Genomic DNA, 19,933 nt, shown 5'->3' on the forward strand with positions numbered 1-19,933 from the left:
CTTCACTGTTGCCTGGAATTTGTTTAAATTCATGTCCACTGAGTCAGTGATGCCATCCAAACATCCCATCATCTGTTGCTCATCCTCCTCCTGCCTTCAGGCTCTCTCAGCAGCAGGGTCTTTTCCAGTGAGTCAGCTCTTCGCAACAGATAGCCAAAGTATTGGAGTTTCAGCTTCAGCATTAGTCCCTCCAATGAATATTCAGGGTTGATTTCTTTCAGGATTGACTGGTTTTAATCTCCTGTTGTCCAAGAGACTCAAGACTCTTCTCCAGCACAGCAGTTTAAAAGCATCAATTCTTTGGTGCTCAGCCTTCTTTATGGTACAGCTCTCACATCCATACATGACTCCTGGAAAAACCATAGCTTCGACTATACAGACCTTAGTCAGCAAAGTGATGTATCTGCTTTTTAGTATGCTGTCTAGGTTTGTCATATCTTTACTTCCAAGGAGCAAGTGTCTTTTCATTTTGTGGCTTCAGTCACCTTCCACAGTGATTTTGGAGCCTAAGAAAGTAAAATGAGTTACTGTTTTTACTTTTTCCTCATCTATTTTCCATGAAGTAATGGGACTGGAGGCCATGATCTTTGTTTTTTGAATGTTGAGTTTTAAGCCAGCTTTTTCACTCTCCTCTTTCACCCTCATCAAGAGGCTCTTTAGTTCCTCTTCACCTTCTGCCATTAGAGTGGCATCATCTGCATATCTGAGGTTGTTAATATTTCTCCCAGCAGTCTTGATTCCAGCTTGTGATTCATCCAGCCTGATAGTTCACATGATGTACTCTGCATATTAGTTAAATAAACAGGGTGACAATATACAGCTTGTTGTACTCCTTTCCCAATTTTGAACCAGTACATTGTTCCAAGTGCGGTTCTAACTGTTGCTTCTTGCCCTGCATACAGGTTTTTCAGGAAACAGGTAAGGTGGTCTGGTATTCCTAATCTCTTTAATAATTATATACAGTTTGCTGTGATCCACACTCAAAGGCTTTAGTGTAGTCAATGAAACAGAAGTAAATATTTTTATAGAATTCCCTTGCTTTTCCTATGATCCAGTGGATGTTGGCAATTTTATCTTTGTTTCCTCTGCCTTTTCTAAATCCAGCTTGTACATCTGTAAGTTCTCTGTTCATGTACTGTTGAAGCCTAGCTTGAAGGATTTTGAGTTTGCCACCATGTGAAATGAGCACAGTTGTACAGTAATTTGAGCATTCTTTGCCGTTGTCTTTCTTTGGGATTGGAATGAAAACTGACCTTTTCCAGTCGTGTGGCCACTGCTGAGTTTTCCAAATTTGCTGGCATATTGAGTGCAGCACTTTCACAGCATCACCTTTTAGGATTTGAAGTAGCTCAGCTGGAATTCCATCACCTCCACTAGCTTAGTTCATAGTAATACTCCTAAGCCCCCTTGACTTCACATTCCAGGATGTCTGGCTCTAGGTGAGTGATCACACCATCATGGTTATCTGGATCATGAAGATCTTTTTCGTTTTGTCCTTCTGTGTTTTCTTGCGACCTCTTCTTTAGGTCTATACCATTTCTGTCCTTTATTGAGCCTATCTTTGCATGAAATATTCCCTTGGTATCTCTAATTTTCTTGAAGAAATCTCTAGTCTTTCCCACTCTATTGTTTTCCTCTATTTCTTTGCCTTGATCAGTGAAGAAGGCTTTCTTATCTGTCCTTGCTGTTCTCTGGAACTCTGCATTCAAATGGATTTATCTTTCCTTTTCTCCTTTGCCTTTTGCTTCTCTTCTTTTCTCAACTATTTGTAAGGCCTCCTCAGACAACCATTTTGCCTTCTTGCATTTCTTTTTCTCGGGGATGATTGTTACAAACTTCCATCCATAGTTCTTCGGGCTCTCTGTCTACCACTTCTAATCCCTTCAATCTATTTGTCACCTCCACTGTATAATCATAAGGGATTTGATTTAGGTCATACCTGAATGGTTTAGTGGTTTTCACTACTTTCTTCATTTTAAACCTGAATTTTCCAATAAGGAGTGGATGATCTGAGCCAGTTAGCTCCAAGTCTTATTTTTGCTGACGATATAGAGCTTCTCCATCTTTGGCTGCAAAGACTATAATCGATCTGATTTTGGTGTTGACTATCTGGTGATGTCCATATGTAGAGCCATCTCTTTTGTTGTTGGAAAAGCATGTTTGCTATGATTAGTGCATTCTCTTGGCAAACTCTGTTAGCTTTGCCCTGCTTCATTTTGTACTCCAAGGCCAAACTTTCCTGTTACTCCAGATATCTCTGGACTTCCTAATTTTACATTTTAGTCCCCTATGATGAGAAGGATATCTTTTTTGGTGTTAGTTCTAGAAGGTCTTGTAGGTCTTCATAGAACCATTCAACTTCAGCTTCTTTGGCATTAGTGGTTGGGGAATAGACTTGGATTACTGTGATGCTGAATCGTTTGCCTGTAAGAATGGATTTCATCAAAAAAAGCCATTGTTGATGTTGATTTTCACATGTTGGAAAGGATGTGAAGAAAAGAGAATCCTCCTACATTTTGGTAGGAAGGCAAATTGGTGAAACCACTGTGGAAAACAGTATGGAGGTTTCTTAAAAAACTAAAAACAGAACTACCATTTGAGCCGGCAATTATACTACTATATTATTTCAGAGTATATATCTGAAAAAAACAAAAACACTAATTCAGAAAGATGCATGCATCCCAGTATTCATAGAAGCATTATTTACAATTACCAAGATATGGAAATAACCTGTGTCCATTAACAGATATGGATAAAGATGTGGGGTGTGTGTGTGTGTGTGTGTGTGTGTGTGTGTGTGTGTGTGTGTGTGTGTGTATATATGCAATAGAATACTGAAAGTGTTAGTCACTGTTGTGTCTGACTCTTTGTGACCCCATGGACTGTAGCCCAACAGGCTCCTCTGTCCATGGAAATCTCCAGGGAAGAATACTGGAGTGGGTTGCCCTTTCCTTGTCCAGGGTAACTTCCTGACTCAGGGATCGAACCTGGGTCTCCTGCATTACAGGCAGATTCTTTTGTCTGAGCCACCAGGGAAACCCAATGGAATGCTACTGAAACATAAAAGAGAAACACAATTTTGCCATTTGCAGCAATTTAGATGGATTTGGAAGGCATTATGCTGAGTGAAATAAATCAGAGAAAGTCAAATACTGTATATCACTTATACATGGAATCTAAAAAATACGAGAAACTAGTGAACATGACAAAAAAGAAGCAGACTCGTAGATACAGAGAACAAACTGGTGGTTTCTAGTGTGGGGAGCGGGAGGGGTGAGGGCAACATGGGGGTGGGGAAGTGGGAGGTACAACCTATTGGGTATAACATAGGCTTAAGGGTGTATTGCACAGCATGGGGGATATAGCCAATGTTTTGTAATAACTGTAAATAGAAAGCAACCTTTCAAAAGTGTATATTTTTTTAATTTAAAAAAGGAGAGGAAAGGACCAAGGACTGAGCATCAAGAGGTTGGGAGATGAGACACCAGCAACCAAGACTAAAGGAGAGCCACAGATATAGGAAGAAACCCCGAGTCCCTAGCGTGGTGTCCCAAAAGCCAGCTAGGGAAGGGGGTGAAGAGGGACCAAGAGGCTGGCCGCCACATGCTGCCAGGGTGGCAAGGGAGGCGAAGACTAAGAATTATTGTCAGCAGGAGCAATGCTAATCGACGGTGGGAGAAAAATGTCTGATTGAAGAGGACTCAGCAGAGAAGACGAACGGAATCGAAGGCAGCTGGCATAGGTTACGCCTTTGAGGAATTTTGTTGCAGAGCGCAAAGGCAGGAGGCAGGAGCTGCCAGGGGAAATGGGAGCGAGGCGTTTTGCTCTGTTTTTGCTGAGGAGGGACATTGGTATGCCTGTGTACTTACTGAGACAATTTAGTAGAGAGTGCAAAACTAACAATAGGGCAAAGAAGAGAATTTCTGGATTGATGTTGTTGTTTAGACCAACAGAGCAGGGGCCCGGGCAAACTCAGACGGGTTGGCTTTAGAGGAGCATGGAGGTCATCTAACAGGCAGGAAGGCAGGGTGTGGGTGCTGGCAGGTGAAGTTCTCTTCTGAGTGTTTCGGTTTTCTTAGCAGTGGGAAGCAAGGTCATCAGCTGAGAGGGAGGAGGTGATGGAGAGAGTAGAAAGTGTGAAATAATTCTTTAGGAAATGGGAAAATGACTAGATTCAGAAAGTCCAGTACAATCGGAGGCAGCATTAAGGGCCCACCTGAAGTTCATGGTGATCAATATGAGAGTTCAGCTGCATGGGCACAGGCGTAGAGCAGGTGAACAATTCATTCTTCCACTTAATCAGAAGTGCCAGATTCCTTGCCAGGCATTGTGTATCTTACAATGGCCAAGAAGTCAGCCCTGATCCGTGCCCTTGTGGAATTTAGAGGCTAGTGGGAGTGAACCAAGACCCAGATAGTATTAATGCATATATATGGAATCTAGAAAAATGGTACAGATGAACCTATTTGCAGGGCAGGAATAGAGACACAGATGTATAGAACAGACTTGTGGACACAGGGTATGGGTGGGGGAAGGAGAGGGTGGGACGAATTGAGGAGTAGCATTGTCATATATATACTACCATGTGTAAAATAGAGAGCTAGTGGAAAGCTGCTGTATGACACAGGAAGCTCAGCTCGGTGCTCTGTGACAAACTAGAGGGATGGGGTGGGATGGGGTGGGGTGGGAGCCAGATTCAAGGGGGATATATGTATATATATAGCTGATTCACTTTTCCTGGTAGCTCAGTTGGTAAAGAATATACCTGCAATGCAGGAGACCCTGGTTCAATTCCTGGGTTGGGAAGATCCTCTGGAGAAGGGATAGGCTACCCACTCCAGTATTCTTGGGCTTTCCTTGTGGCTCAGCTAGTAAAGAATCCGCCTGCAATGCGGGAGGCCTGGGTTCAATCCCTGGGTTGGGAGGATCCCCTGGAGAAGAGAAAGGCTACCCACCCCAGTATTCTGTCCTGGAGGATTCCATGGACTGTATAGTCCATGGGGTCACAAAGAGTTGGACACGACTGAGCGACGTGCACTTGCATAGCTGATTCGCTTTGTTGTACAGCAGAAACTAATACGACACTGTAAAGCAATTATACGCCAATAAAAAATTTCAAAAGCAAAAACAAGCAGATAGCTACAATTGCAACTTGAAAAGAATCTGAGGAAGGAAGCCATCCTGGAATTCACTGTAGCTGGCACTTGACTTTGGCTTCTGCAGACTCTGTGTCAGTCAGCTCGCTTGGGGTCCAAGGACTAAGGCAGGATCTTGTAGGCCCCAGGTGGTTCATGGTCAAGAGTTTGGTTTGGATTCTAGGTACACAGTGAAGCCTTTGAGTGCTTTAAGCAGGGAATGACATAATCCAGATTACATTTTTTAAATGTCAAGTCCTTAACAAAAGAGAAGCAAATCAAATCCAGTGATACATAAAAAGAGTAACATATCACAACCAAACAGGTTTTATCCCAAGTATTCAGGTATGGTTTAACATTTGAAAAAAATGAATATCTTTACCACAGTAATGTAAGGTCACTCTGCCTGGTGTGTGGAGAATGGCTTAGAGCGGATAAGAGGAGACAGTAAGAGAGCATGGCTCGGGCGGGGGTTGGGGCAGGCAGACTGCAGGCATGTTAGCGTTAGAACCAGCTGGTAAAGAACTGGATGTGCAAAGTAGGAGAGGGATCAAGTGTGACTCCCCAAGATGAAGGCTGAAGCCACAGGGTAGATGGTGGTGCCCTTTCTGGAGACAGGGAATGGTGAGGAAGGGAGGAGTTGGGGAGGGGGTGATTCAGATCCTAGTAGGTATTCAAGTGGAACTGATGCAATGGCAGGTCTAGTGGTAGTCTCTCTTTTGCTGATTCACCAGCTTCTGTCCTTTTCATGTGGTCCAACAAACAGCCTTTTGGCTTCAAACCGCCTTCTTTAAGGAGTCCCTCAAACATGGAGCAAGCTTCCTGGGTGCCTCCAGCTGCTGCGTCTATTGTTCCCACCTCAATTCTCAGGGGGAGACTGGCTTTCTTAGGCTGAAACCCCAGAAATAAGGACATGCGAGAAGGAGATGGCAGAGTTGGGGGTTTGTCCTTCTTGCCAGGCTTTATTTAGAATGATGCACAGTGGCTTCTGTGATAGCGAAGGCCACCTCGAGTCTCTGCCCATCCTCAGTCAGTCAGGCACTCTCCATAGATGTCCACGGCCTCATTGCCCACCCTCATCGCCGGAACCCGCCAGTGACCGGGCATTGCGCTGCTGCTGCTCACAACCCTAACCCCAACCCTAACCCTAACCCTAACCAGTCATGTCCAACTCTTTGCGACCCCAGGGACAGTAGCCCGCCGGGCTCCTCTGTCCATGGGATTCTCCAGGCAAGAATACCAGAGTAGGTTGCCGTTTTCTTCTCCAGGTCTGGCAGTGTGGACTGTGTTAATCCTCTGCACAATGGGTGTTCCTCTCCCACTCCACAGCAGGGTCCTCTCACAGCTGCTATCTTGGGCACTGGGGGCCTGGTTTTAGCTAACACAGTAAAGGAGATGGTCAACCAGTAAGGAGGCAGTTATCAGCTCCAGACTAGCCCTAGTGGGCAGAGCAGGAGGGCTGGGGAAAGCCCCAGGCTGGCATGGGTCACACAGGGACAGGGTCTCTGTCGCCATGGACTGCTTGGTGGAGCACTATTAACTCTTCCATGCAGAAACAATCTCCTTTAGCCTTGTGTAGCAAAGAAAGCTTTGCAGTACAGTTTGTGGGGTTGGCGCCGGCCATGCACTTGTTCTTAGAGTTCACAGGCTTCTAGTTCTCTGCTTCCCACCCCTGGGAAAGCAGGGACAAAGACTACAGGAGGGCAAGAGTTACTTCTTAGTCCTTGTTTTTCTAGCCCAGTGGAACCAAGTGCTCTGATGCATACCTACCAGTTGGAATGGGAATGTATCAGGTCATGATTCTCTTGGGGGCACCAGAGGGAAACGTTTCTTGGAAAAGAGCCTCTTACCCCAGATATATTTCATTTTTTATTGAAGTATAATTGATTTACAATATTATATTAGTTCCAGGTGTACAACATAGTATTTGATATTTTTATACATTGTAAAACAATCACCAGGATAAGTCTAGTTGATTTTTTACCATACAAAATTATTACACTATTATTGATGATATTTTCTATGTTGTATATTACATTCCCATGACTTATTTTATCCCGATATTTAAAATTTTCATTTATTTTTAATTGAAGGATACTTGCTTTATAATATTGTATTGTTTTAATTTTATTTATTTTTAGTTGGAGGATGATTGCTTTACAATATTGTGTTGGTTTCTGCTATATATCAACATGAACCAGCCATAAGTATACGTATGTCCCCTCCCTCTTGAATCTCCCTCCTACCTCCCACCCCATCCCACCCCTCTAGGTTGTTACAGAGCCCCAGGATGAGTTCTTTGAGTCAGATAGCAAATTCCCATTGGCTGTTTTATGTGTGGTAGTGTGTATGTTTCCACGTTTCTCTCTCCATTCATCCCACTCTCCTCCCCTGCCCCCCACATGTCCAGAAGTCTGTTCTCTGTCTGCATCTCCACTGCTTCCCTGCAAATAGACTCATCAGTACCATCATTCTAGATTCCACATGTGCACATTAATATACGATATTTGTTTTCCTCTTTCTGACTTCACTCTGTATCATAGGCTCTAGGTTCTTCTACCTCAGAATGAACTCAAATGCATTCCTTTTTATGGCTGAGTGATATTCCATTGTATATATATACCACAGCTTCTATCTCAGATATTTTTAATGATCACCTTTTCAGAGAAACATCTCTCTGGTTCTGCTTTATGGAAGTACTCGAGTAAAATGAGGGGCAAAAGCAGTATCCCCAGACAGATAGTTCAGGTACTTAGAACTAGTCATCTTGGAGTAGCTACTTAACCTTTCTGATTAAGGTGACTTAACTTTAAGGTCAAAGCTAGTGGAGGTGATGGAATTCCAGTTGAGCTGTTTCAAATCCTGAAAGATGATGCTGTGAAAGTGCTGCACTCAATATGCCAGCAAATTGGGAAAACTCAGCAGTGGCCACAGGACTGGAAAAGGTCAGTTTTCATTCCAATTCCAAAGAAAGGCAATGCCAAAGAATGCTCAAACTACCGCACAACTGCACTCATCTCACATGCTAGTAAAGTAATGCTCAAAATTCTCCAAGCCAAGCTTCCGCAATACGTGAACCGTGAACTCCCTGATGTTCAAGCTGGTTTTAGAAAGCACAGAGGAACCAGAGCTCAAATTACCAACATCCGCTGTATCATGGAAAAAGCAAGAGAGTTCCAGAAAAACATCTATCTCTGCTTTATTGACTATGCCAAAGCCTTTGACTGTGTGGATCACAATAAACTGCGGAAAATTCTGAAAGAGATGGGAATAACAGACCACCTAACCTGCCTCTTGAGAAATCTGTATGCAGGTCAAGAAGCAACAATTAGAACTGGACATGGAACAACAGACTGGTTCCAAATAGGAAAAGGAGTACGTCAAGGCTGTATATTGTCACCCTGCTTATTTAACTTATATGCAGAGCACATTATGAGAAATGCTAGACTGGAAGAAACACAAGCTGGAATCACGATTGCCGGGATAAATATCAATAACCTCAGATATGCAGATGACACCACCCTTATGGCAGAAAGTGAAGAGGAGCTTAAAAGCCTCTTGATGAAAGTGAAAGAAGAGAGCAAAAAAGTTGGCTTAAAGCTCAACATTCAGAAAATGAAGATCATGGCATCCGGTCCCATCACTTCATGAGAAATAGATGGGGAAACAGTGTAAACAGTGTCAGACTTTATTTTTTTGGGCTCCAAAATCACTGCAGATGGTGATTGCAGCCCTGAAATTAAAAGATGCTTACTCCTTGGAAGAAAAGTTATGACCAACCTAGATAGTATATTCAAAAGCAGAGACATTACTTTGCCGACTAAGGTCCGTCTAGTCAAGGCTGTGGTTTTTCCTCTGGTCATGTATGGATGTGAAGAAGGCTGAGCGCTGAAGAATTGATGCTTTTGAACTGTGGTGTTGGAGAAGACTCCTGAGAGTCCCTTGGACTGCAAGGAGATCCAACCAGTCCATTCTGAAGGAGATCAACCCTGGGATTTCTTTGGAAGGAATGATGCTAAAGCTGAAACTCCAGTACTTTGGCCACCTCATGCGAAGAGTTAACTCATTGGAAAAGACTCTGATGCTGGGAGGGATTGGGGGCAGGAGGAGAAGGGGACAACAGAGGATGAGATGGCTGGATGGCATCACGGACTCAATGGACGAGAGTCTGAGTGAACTCAGGGAGATGGTGATGAACAGGGAGGCCTGGCGTGCTGCGATTCATGGGGTCGCAAAGAGTCGGACACAACTGAGCGACTGAACTGAACTGAAGGTTAACTGTTCAACCTTTCTGATTAATGGCGGCTATAGCTATTGTCAAATAACCCAAACTTGGTTTCACTTACCACTTGCTCTTCTGTGGCCACTCTGGTCCCACAGGGAGGAAGATCTTACTGAGACGCGTTGCCTGCTCTCTGAGAGAAGGACGTGGTTCTCTTCACCTGCCTCACTGACTGTATTTCAGGACCTACCAACGCATGCCTGATTGGCACTTAGTAGGTGGCTGAATCAGTGTTTGGTGGGGGAAGGAAGCATTAGTGGGACAGATTGAGTAGCTTGACTGAGAAGAAGTCAGTTGGATATTTTAAATTCACCCGCAGAGTGCAAATGCAGATACTGGAGAGTGAAGTGTTATTTTATTAAAACATCCCCAGGAGATCAGAGGAATAAAGGGTCTCATCAAGCTTATCTGGCAAGTTAGGGGGAGTATTCTGGCCTCCTGATCCCTAGCTCAGCTCGCGTTGGTCTCCATCCTCCTGTTTCTATAAGGAAAGGGGTGAAGAGTCCCTCCTGAGCTCTGTTTACCTTCCCAAGGCCTCATCCTTCCCTTTCTGGAGGGCTGGCCTCTGAGGGAGCTGCAGCAAGGCTCCCCTGGGGGCTGGCAAGTCCATAAATCCTCTCTGGGGAGGAAAACATTCAGTGTGTTAGAGGCCCACTGTGCTCAGCAGATGCACCTGATGTGGTGCCCTGTCCTCTGCGAAGTAAACACAACTCCGCACCCCGTGCTACACGCTGCTGGTGCCGCCTCGATGCGGATGGTCCAGCAGGGCTGGGGAGAGATGCAGTCACCACTCAGGCCCTGGGGAGCAGCCAGCACGCCAGCGAAGGGTGTGAAGGCGTGACACCCCTGCCATCATCACCGTTAGTCATGACAGGAGGCCCCGGTTTGTGTGTGTGTGTGTGTGTGTGTGTGTGTGTGTGTGTGTGTGTGTGTAGGGAGCTATAGCTTTTTATTCTTTAAGGTCAAGAAATCATATTCTGGATTTGCAGCCCTTTCATTCAATTCTCCTTGTTCACCCCTCCTCCCTCTGATTCCAGTCCTTCATTCAAGGCCTAGGGAAGAGGCCCAGCAAGCTAATCTCTTTTCTGTTTGTGCCCCCACCCAATCCTCATGCCTCACCCCCACCTTTGTGGAAATACAATGTGTTCAAGTCAAGAAATGTTTTTTGACAGCACAAGTCCTGCCCTCAAGGTCACAGCCCCATCGTCCCATGGGTGGGACTGGCAGTTTACCCGCTGCACACACCAAGAGGCCTGAGCAGCGTGGTTCACACACGAGCACACAGGGCCAAGGATGCTCCCTCAGCCTAGGACACTCAGCCCCATCCCTCTTTTTACCTATGCTCAAAACTTTCTTTTCCTCCTAGCCACTTACAGCTTAATCTGTCCAAGCCTTGGAGTTGAGGAGAAATATGAAAGGATATTTAACATATAAGAACATGTCTTAAACAAATACACACACCCCCTCAGAAAACTATCCCCTTCTCTTTTCTAATTCCTGCTCATTCCATAATAGTCAACTCAGACGACACCTCCTCAAGGAAGCCTTCCTTGTTTTGTCATGTTTACAGCTCCCCATGCTCCTCTGTTACACAGCCCTTGTCAGATTGCGCTGAGGTAACCTCCTTAATTGGCTAGTGAGCAACTTGAGGGTGGGGCCCAAGCCTGTTCATCTCTCCTTCACAGTGTCCAGCATAGTTTCTGCCCATTTTTGGCATCCAATGCCTGATCAATAAATGAATGGTAATAGTAGCAAGTGACTCTTGAACACCTAATATTTGCTAGGCCCTGTGCTAAATGCTTTGTGTGGATTCTCTTATTTAAATCCTTACACAGTTTTATGAAGAGGAGCTAATAGTATTTTATAGTAATAGTTAGAATATGTTCCTCTTTTCCTCATTTTCTGGGGAAGCTGAGGCTCAGAGAGGTTAAACAGCTTGATATTAGTCACACAGCAGCAAAGTGTAACTGGGGTTGTTGAATGAGCAGTGGAACTGATGAATGAAAAGACTTGTCTTTGAGCCTTGACTCCACCGTTAGCGCTGGGTGGTTTTGGATAAACCACTTACCTCTTTGGTTTCAGTTCCCACATTTATAGAATGGGTGCAATTGCTAACCATACTGCAGAGAGCTGTCTGTAAGACGGTGCTCTCAGAACAGAAGAGGACAAGGCTCCTTGCTCAGGGGTCAGCTGGCTCTGGGTGTGTCTGGGAAGAGGCAGGACCCCCAGTGCTCCAGCCCCACCTATCCTCCGGCTGCAGCACAGAGGAAGACCCATGAGTTGGGCGGCCGGGCACACAGAAGGGACAAAGAAGCTAACGCTGGCAGCAGGGCAATGGCTGTGCGAGGGGACAGGAACGCGCGAGGCCAACACAGCTGCCGCTGGGAGGTGAGAAGGCAGGAGGCAGGTGCTGCCACGCGCCTGTCTGGGGCTTCGCATGTCTCTGGAGCCAATGTTTAAAAAGAGCACCTCTTCCCTCTCAGGTGTTGTGTCATGCTGTCTCCCCCTCACCAGAGTGGACACAGCTTCTGGCTGCTGGGAGAGGGCCATCCACCTCCAGCATGGTGGACTGGCGGCTCCACACTAACAACTCCCTGACCACATGAGGTCAGTGGGCACCTTGGGGCTGGTGGGGGGAACTCAGCCACTGGACGTGCAGGCTAGCATTGAGCTTGAGGTCCTCAGTGTTGAGCAGCTCTAGAGCCTCAAGGGTCTGCACAGGAGCGGTTGTCACCTCCCACTGCTGACATCCACAAAGGCAAGAAGGGAGACTCTTTGGGCCCTTGTCTTCCAGTCAGAACGTGGCCTGAGTCTGAGCTCAGTCTACTGTTGATTTGAAGAAAAGAAGGGAAACACTTGGGAGGAGAATCAAGGACAAGGGAACCCCTCCCCAACCAAGGAGACGATCCCTTCATTTTCCCAGGGCAGAGAGAGGCTGGGAGCCAGCAGTCCTCTGGCTGGAACTCAGACTGCACCCATCAGACTGCACCCATCAGACTGTACCCATCATCAGACTGCACCCACCATCAGACTGCACCATCAGACTGCACCATCAGACTGAATCCATCATCACACTGTACCATCACACTGTACCATCAGACTGCACCATCACACTGCACCATCACACTGCACCATCAGACTGCATCATCAGACTGTACCCATCATCAGACTGCACCCACCATCAGACTGCACCCACCATCAGCCTGCACCATCAGACTGCACCATCAGACTGAATCCATCATCATACTGCACCATCAAACTGCATCACACTGCACCCATCATCAGACTGTACCCATCATCAGACTGTACCCACCATCAGACTGCACCATCAGACTGCACCCACCATCAGACTGCACCATCAGACTGAATCCATCATCATACTGCACCATCACACTGCACCATCACACTGCACCATCAGACTGCACCCATCAGACTTCATCCATCATCAGACTGTACCCATCAGACTGTACCCATCAGACTGCACCATCAGACTGCACCATCAGACTGAATCCATCATCATACTGCACCATCAAACTGCATCACACTGCACCCATCATCAGACTGTACCCATCATCAGACTGTACCCACCATCAGACTGCACCATCAGACTGCACCCACCATCAGACTGCACCATCAGACTGAATCCATCATCATACTGCACCATCACACTGCACCATCACACTGCACCATCAGACTGCACCCATCAGACTTCATCCATCATCAGACTGTACCCATCAGACTGCATCCATCATCAGACTGCACCATCAGACTGCACCCATCATCAAACTGGAGCATCAGACTGCACCATCACACTGCACCATCACACTGCACCATCTGAACAAGCCACCCCGCTTCTCTGGCCCCAATCCCCACCAGGAGCGGGGACTCGCAGCCCCTACTGACCTCACAGAGTGGCTGCAGGGACCAGGGGGCAGCGCGTGTGCTGAGTCTGAAAAAGGGAGGCAAGCTAAGAGGTGCAGAACTGCGTGTCTCAGGAGTCAGGCTGGCAGGGCTGGTTTCCTCATCCTGACTCTGCGGCTCACTTGTTCTGGGATCTTGGCAGAACTCTCTGAGCCTCAGTTCCTACATCTGAAAAATGAACATAAAGATATCTACCTTACTGAACTGTTGAGAGGATTACATGTGAAAATAATGTAAACCCACCGTCTTTCTCTGGTACCACAGGGCTTGTTCTTCCCCTTTCCTGCTGTTTCATGGAAGGGAGGAGAATAGATGGATAGCAGCGTGGGTGTGTGTATGTGTGTGTGTCTGTCTCTGTTGCAAACGGGGTGGACAGTTAACACACGCCTGCACCACTGTGTCTTGAGGGCTCCTTCACAAGCTTCCTGTGTTTACCTTGGGGAGGTGGCTGCGGCAGGCTGGGAGGCGCGCTGAGTGTGAGGTGGTGCTCTGTCACTGCTCTGGGTACAGTGCCCGGGGCTCCTCCCTCTGCCTGAAGCTCCTCCATGGGCCCTGAGGCTGTCTGACAAAGGGTCCTGAGGAAGGAGGCGTGTGGTCTTGAGGGGAGGGGAGGCAGCTGCGTGCTATGTGTCTCCTCAATGTCAGGAGCAGCACTGAGTGACTTCTTTGGCAGCATATTTAATTTTATTTACCTGTGCAAGGCTGGTATAAACATCATTTCTACAAATAAAGAAACAGAGAACCAAGCAGGTAAAAGAACTTGAAAATTGCTATCCAACTAGTAATTAGCAAAAGTGGAGCTTGAACACCTGCCTGCCAGACGCCAAAGTGAATGCTGTTTGTGATACACCCATCACCCAGCCACTGTCCCCAGGGATTTCCAGGGGAACCGCAGTCCCTGTCCTCAGAGAGCTTCTAGGCTGAGACGGAGCTAGAACACACAAGATTTTCCAGATAAGAGAAACTGGCTGAGAGGGCTGAGACTTCCGGGACAGGGGCTGCTTGCAGCGGGTACAGGCCGGGCCTGACCCACCGTCTGGTTTCTTTTAGGCCCTGTCCGCTTTCTCTCAGGTCCCAGAGCCTGTGTGTGCTCATCTGCACAGCTCCTTCAATCACAAGTGCAAGGAAGCTAAATCAGGAGGTGTTGCTAGCCTCATGACAGCAGAAATAGTCCAGTGAGGTCTGTGGAAGTGAGAATGGAGGAGATGGGCTAAAGAGGCAGCCCAGCAGACGCTGGGCTTGGTCCTAGGGCTTAGTGTTATGAGAGATTCTGGGAAACTTTCTCTGCCACCCGCTGGTAGCAGGCACCCTGCAAAGAGCACTGGGCCACAGTCAGAGGAACCTGGTTAAGTCTTTATCTGTCAAAATGATGTTTATACCAGCCTTGCATGGCTGAACCCTCTTAGGCCTCAGTTTCCCTACCTGTGAAATGTCAACAACAAAAGCTGTCATTTCTGTCAAGCAAGATAATGTGTGCAACAGGGGGGATCCTTGGTTGGAGGTGCTTTGTGAGAAGAAAGGTTCCACCCCACTGTCATTTCGCTGAGGTGGAAACCTCTTGCCCTTCTTTCTCCCGTTCTGGCTCCCTGCCTTTTTCTCCCTCCATATGGTGGAGGTGGCTCTCCATAAAGAGAAGCAAGTCACACAGGTGGTTTGCAGGGGACTTGGCGTGGATTTGAGTTCCTATTTCCTACAGGATCCAAGACAATGCCTTTCTTTTTCCTGGGCTTCTCAGACAGGCTTTTGCGCAAACAAGGGTGGAAAGGGTTACTTTTGTGCCAACCATTCAGCTGAATGCCACTGGGACTTGCTCCTTCGACACACACTGAAGTCTGAGAAGCTTGGACAGTGAGCGACACTGGGGACGTAAGGCTACAGTCCCTGCTCTCAGGGTCTGCCCTGCCTCACGGGGATATGCCTGTGTGAGACACCAAACCCTGGTCTTGAAGGGAGCTGACCTGAGGTGCAATCCCAGTTCTGACCACCAGCTGTATGACTCTGAGAGAGTTACCCAGTCTCATCTGTGGAGACACTGCCTTCTTCCCAGGAAGACTGTGAAAAGAGAAAGGAGAGACTGCACGAAGGCTCAGTGCCAAGTGGTTACTATGGAAACACTGGAAGGTGGATGAGGCAGCTATCAGCTCCGTTTGATATCTGCCTCGCTAAGATTCTGAGAGGTGATGCAATCTGCTAACACAGCAAGTTTGAGTCTGATTCGAACCCAGGCCCTGTGATGCCTGTCACATGCCTGCCAGTGCTTTGTTATCTTGAGCTTCTTGCTTCCCTGGCCAACTGGTGTGACTCTATTGCAGATACTGGTACCGGCTTCCCCAGGAGAGGGGGGTGGTCAGATCCCTTTGTGGGGCGCTTGAGTTGGATCTTCCAAATGGCCCAGATTGTTGGTATTAATATCAGCTGGGAGAGGAAAGCCACTTTGGTGTTCCCACCACATGCCTGGTATGCCTTTCCTACCGAATTCTTGCCTGGTTGAGTCCCCAGGGTCCATTATTGCCCACAATCTGCCTTTACTTTTTGCGGCTCTGAGCCCAGCACTTTGAAGTTTTTGTGAATGGTAGATGGGAAAAAAGGCTTTGATTTTTAATAAGCTTCCTCCTCTCCCACAGACATCATAATGTGAGATTCCCTCATCCAGGGTCGTGGCAGATGTGAGTGATTTATTAGGCTTTGCAGAAGTGGCAGAAGTGACTGAAAATGAGGTCATTGATCAAGGCTCCGAGAAGCTGCCTCACCAGGTCCCTGCTCTGGGATGCTGCCAGTGGCTCCAAGCTGCTCCATTATCCTGATGCAAGTCACGGGGATGTAGGCCAGCTTGCTGAGAACAGACTGTCCCCTACTTCCACCCAGGAGCAGCTGTGAGAAGAAAGTCTAGTCTTGCAGCAGGAGGAAGTGTAGTTAGACTCTAAATAGGCTAGAATCACCTAATTAAGTAGCTTACTGTATTAAGCTGGGTGACTTAGAATGGAAAGTGGGCTGGGTAACTAACTGGCGCAGAAACGTAGGATTGGAAATCTCAAGGAGTCTATGGAAGGTTCCTCAGCTGGTGGGCTGGGTGCATGTTCTGTGCTTCTTCCAGAAGGGATGTTGTGGCAAGAAGCAGAAAGCCTCGGAGCAGCTTCCTCTTCCTCTTCTTCCTGCTTTATTCCCATTTAAAATGGTCAGTGGTATCACTGGCCGTCTACCATGTTAGTGACTGTTTTCTGTTCATTGGATCTGTTCTTTCGCTCCCACCTTCTCTTTTTCTGACTTCTCTGGTTTTAACTGAGCATTCTATGTGACTGTTTTCCTTTCTAAAAATATTATTGTGTGCCCACTGAGTACCTGTACCATGGCAGGTGCTAGGAATGCAACACTGAACCAGACCTGACTCCCATCACTGGGGAACTTTCAGTTATATGCTCCGGGAGGAAAGCATAGTTTTAGTGATTGCCCCGCCTGGGGAAGAGGAGGGTACCCACCTCCACCTTGATCCGGGTGAGCCAACTGTGAGAAGGCCTGGGAAGGGGACTCTATGCTGGCCTGTGCCTACCTGGGCAATGCTGGGTGCCTCCCCATCTCTCACTGCATCAGGACCCTCCTTCTCCCCAGCCCATCTCTGGAGGTGCTACAGGAAAGAGGAGAAAAGCCTCAAATCCAAGAAGTCGGAAAGGCAGGGTGGGGCAGGGCTCAGGGCTGACGCCGTTGCTGAACTTTTCTGTGTGCTCTTGCCTGGGTGGCTGCACTGGCTCCGGGACTGGGCCTGGCCTGCAGCTTCGTGTGAATGTGCTGCACACGGGGATCAGTGAGTAGGCCTGTGGTGGGGCTCGAGACAAAGGAAGCCTGAGAGGCACAAAGGAGGGACGATGGGAAGCTGCTAGGTGCTGGAGTTCTTACTGCTCTAATTGGGGCCCCACATTTCCACCAACCTGAACGTGAGGTGGGAGCAAGGACAGGACTTGGGAAAATATGACTGCAGCTTCTTCCAGGTCCTGAGAGCAGAACTTCCTTGGGTTGGGATACAGCAGGAGGGACTGAGGTTAGATCCTGGGCAGGACTTCCTGGTATAAAAGTACAATCTATGGAATAGAGGCCTGCAGGTGAGATGGGCCTTCTCTTTGAAAAGATTTCCACAGAGAAGGGGTCTTCCTGTTCTCCTGCCCCTCTCCCACGTCTGCTGTGTCTTTCCTAGAGTAGAGGGCTGATGCTGACTTTAGGGAACCCTGAAAGCCCAAGCAGCTTTTCTGGTGGTTCACTGGTGAAGAATCACCTGCACCGCAGGAGACTTGGGTTCAATCCCTGGGTCGGCCAGATCCTCTGGAGAAGGAAATGGCCACCCACTCCAGCATTTTTGCCCAGGAAGTCCCATGAACAGAGGATCCTAGTGGGCTACAGTCCATGGGGTCGCAAAAGAGCTGGACATGACTTAATGACTAAACAACACCAATGAGGCCCAGGCGGCTAAAGCAGAGTAAGGACCCGAGTCCTCGAGAGCAGTGACCTCCGCAGGGCGAGCGCCCCCCACCCCAGGCCAGGGGAGGGCTGGGGGCGCCCCTGTGACTCCATGCCCTGATCCGCTTTCTGGCCTCAGTGGGCTACCGCCTTTGGGCTGCTCTGGACTCTGCTCACTGTCTCTCTGCCCAGGGTGGGTCATGGCCCCTTGAGGGAAGCAGGCCTTTGGGCGGATGTTGAGTACTCTACAGTTCCAGACAGACTAGAAGATGAGCAGAGGGGGGTGGGAGACAGCACTGGAGCCCCCCAAGACTGTCCCCCTGTCTCCACTTTCTGCACTGGCCGCTTACTCGCAAGAGCTTTCCTGGACTTAGCCAAGAATTAAGGTTTCTCCAGGGCCCCCTGTGGGGTGCAGTGCTGGGCTCAGCAAGCTCCCCATGCACTCTGCTCCCCACCCAAAGAATCAGACACTAGTCAGATCAGGGGACACAGACTAGTTCTGTGCCAAGGCTGAATTCAGGAGGGGAGCTGAAGTGAAACAAGTAACTTTTTGTTTCTCTGAGTTGCTGCAACCTGTTTTGTTTCTCTTCAGGAGCTGACTGTGTTTTCTGGTAGAGCCAGGGGTGTCCTTGGGAGAGGGGTGGTGGTAACAGGAGGCACCAGTTGCTACTATTCACAGAGGGGCCTTGTGGTCACAGTGAGCTTGCCAAGTAGGTCCCCTCGTGCCAGTGTGCTGAGGACAAAGCAAGGCTCAAGGAATTGTTACTTGGCCAAGGCTACAGATTATTAACTGGTAGAGCCAAAGCTTAAACTCAGATCTGACTCCATAGCATTCTTCATTCACTGGAGAAGAGTTTCACCCAAGCTCACTCCCTCCTGCAAAGCCTGGACCAGAACTCAGCTCTGTTTTCCTATAACATCAGGTCTTTCCACTCTGTTGGAAAAGAATTTGACACCCTTTACCACCGTGGTCAAACCAGGAAGGCCCCCCCTGCCAACCACTCAGAGGTCATTAAATCTATATGCAGACAGGATTTTTTCTTTTTCCATGCCACTGAATGAGTCAGAAAGTCTCCCACAGCAGGTGGGGTTATCTGGCCCTGATGTTTTCACCATCCTGGCCTCACCCCAAGAATTGGAGACATTCAAATCTGAGGGCAGGAAATGGCCAGGAATGCTGAGGTCTGGATCCTGTTTTCCTGAGTTTGCAGTTCAGGTGAGACACTCTCCTCCCTGAAGACCACCCTGCTCCTGGGATGTGGGGCTTCCCTGGCCTCAGGAGTCAGAGTACTGGGCTGGGGAGGAAGTGACGGCATCTCAAAGTCACCCAGGGGACTGTGTCAGAGCACAGTCCCCCGTCTCCTGTTGCCTGTGTGGGGACGTTCTGATATGCCCGGGACTGCGGGAAAGGGTTGGGGATGTAGGCAAGGTTGGGGCTTCCCTGGGGGCTCAGACAGTAGAGAATCTGCCTGCACTGCAGGAGACCCAGGTTCAATCCCTGGGTCAGGAAGATTCCCCTGGAGAAGAGAATGGCACCCCACTCCAGTATTCTTGCCTGGAGAATCCCATGGAGAGGAGCCTCGTGGGCTACAGTTCCTGGGATCGCAAAGAGTAGGATACGACTTAGTGACTAACATGTTCACTTTCACACTTTGAGTGCATGCCTACCCTGAATCTGCGAACCTTCCTGCCTACATCCCACCCCCTGCAGCGTCCTCCGCATCAGATGCTCTGAACAAATCCCAACCCCTCTTTGTAAGGATGAGAGGACACAGCCAGAGAGGTGAGGGGCTTTGTCTCAGGCTCATAGGCCTCTAGAGGAGCTTGTGATGTCAGTTACCTGGACTACTTCTGAGTCTGGGGTTGAGGCCAGGAACTTTGGCCTTGTATGTTTTATTTAGCCTGGACTGCTCTTCCGTCAGAGACTCAGGAGCTATACCTCCCCTGTCAGAAGGGGAGTTCCCTTGGGGCAGAGAATAGCATGTATCTTCCACTCATTCCCAGATTCAAGGAAGCTCTGAATCTGAAGCAGAGAGGGTGGGGAAGTTGTTTCAGAATAGAGGATGTTACTGGGTCACAGGCATAGATATAATTGTTTTTCCTACCAGTCTGTTGAATTGTTTGTCCTCAGAACATGACCAGGAGTTAT

At 48.1% G+C, this 19,933-nt stretch overlaps 1 protein-coding gene across 1 annotated transcript in view; it reads left to right on the forward strand.

The window, feature by feature from the left end:
- Positions 1-19,933, forward strand: part of ADORA1 (adenosine A1 receptor) — a 38,412-nt gene that overhangs the window by 11,517 nt on the left and 6,962 nt on the right. The gene's annotated exons all lie outside the window — the stretch shown is intronic.

Source organism: Capricornis sumatraensis, chromosome 14 (assembly GCF_032405125.1).
Source record: "Capricornis sumatraensis isolate serow.1 chromosome 14, serow.2, whole genome shotgun sequence".
NCBI classification, from domain to species: domain Eukaryota; kingdom Metazoa; phylum Chordata; class Mammalia; order Artiodactyla; family Bovidae; genus Capricornis; species Capricornis sumatraensis.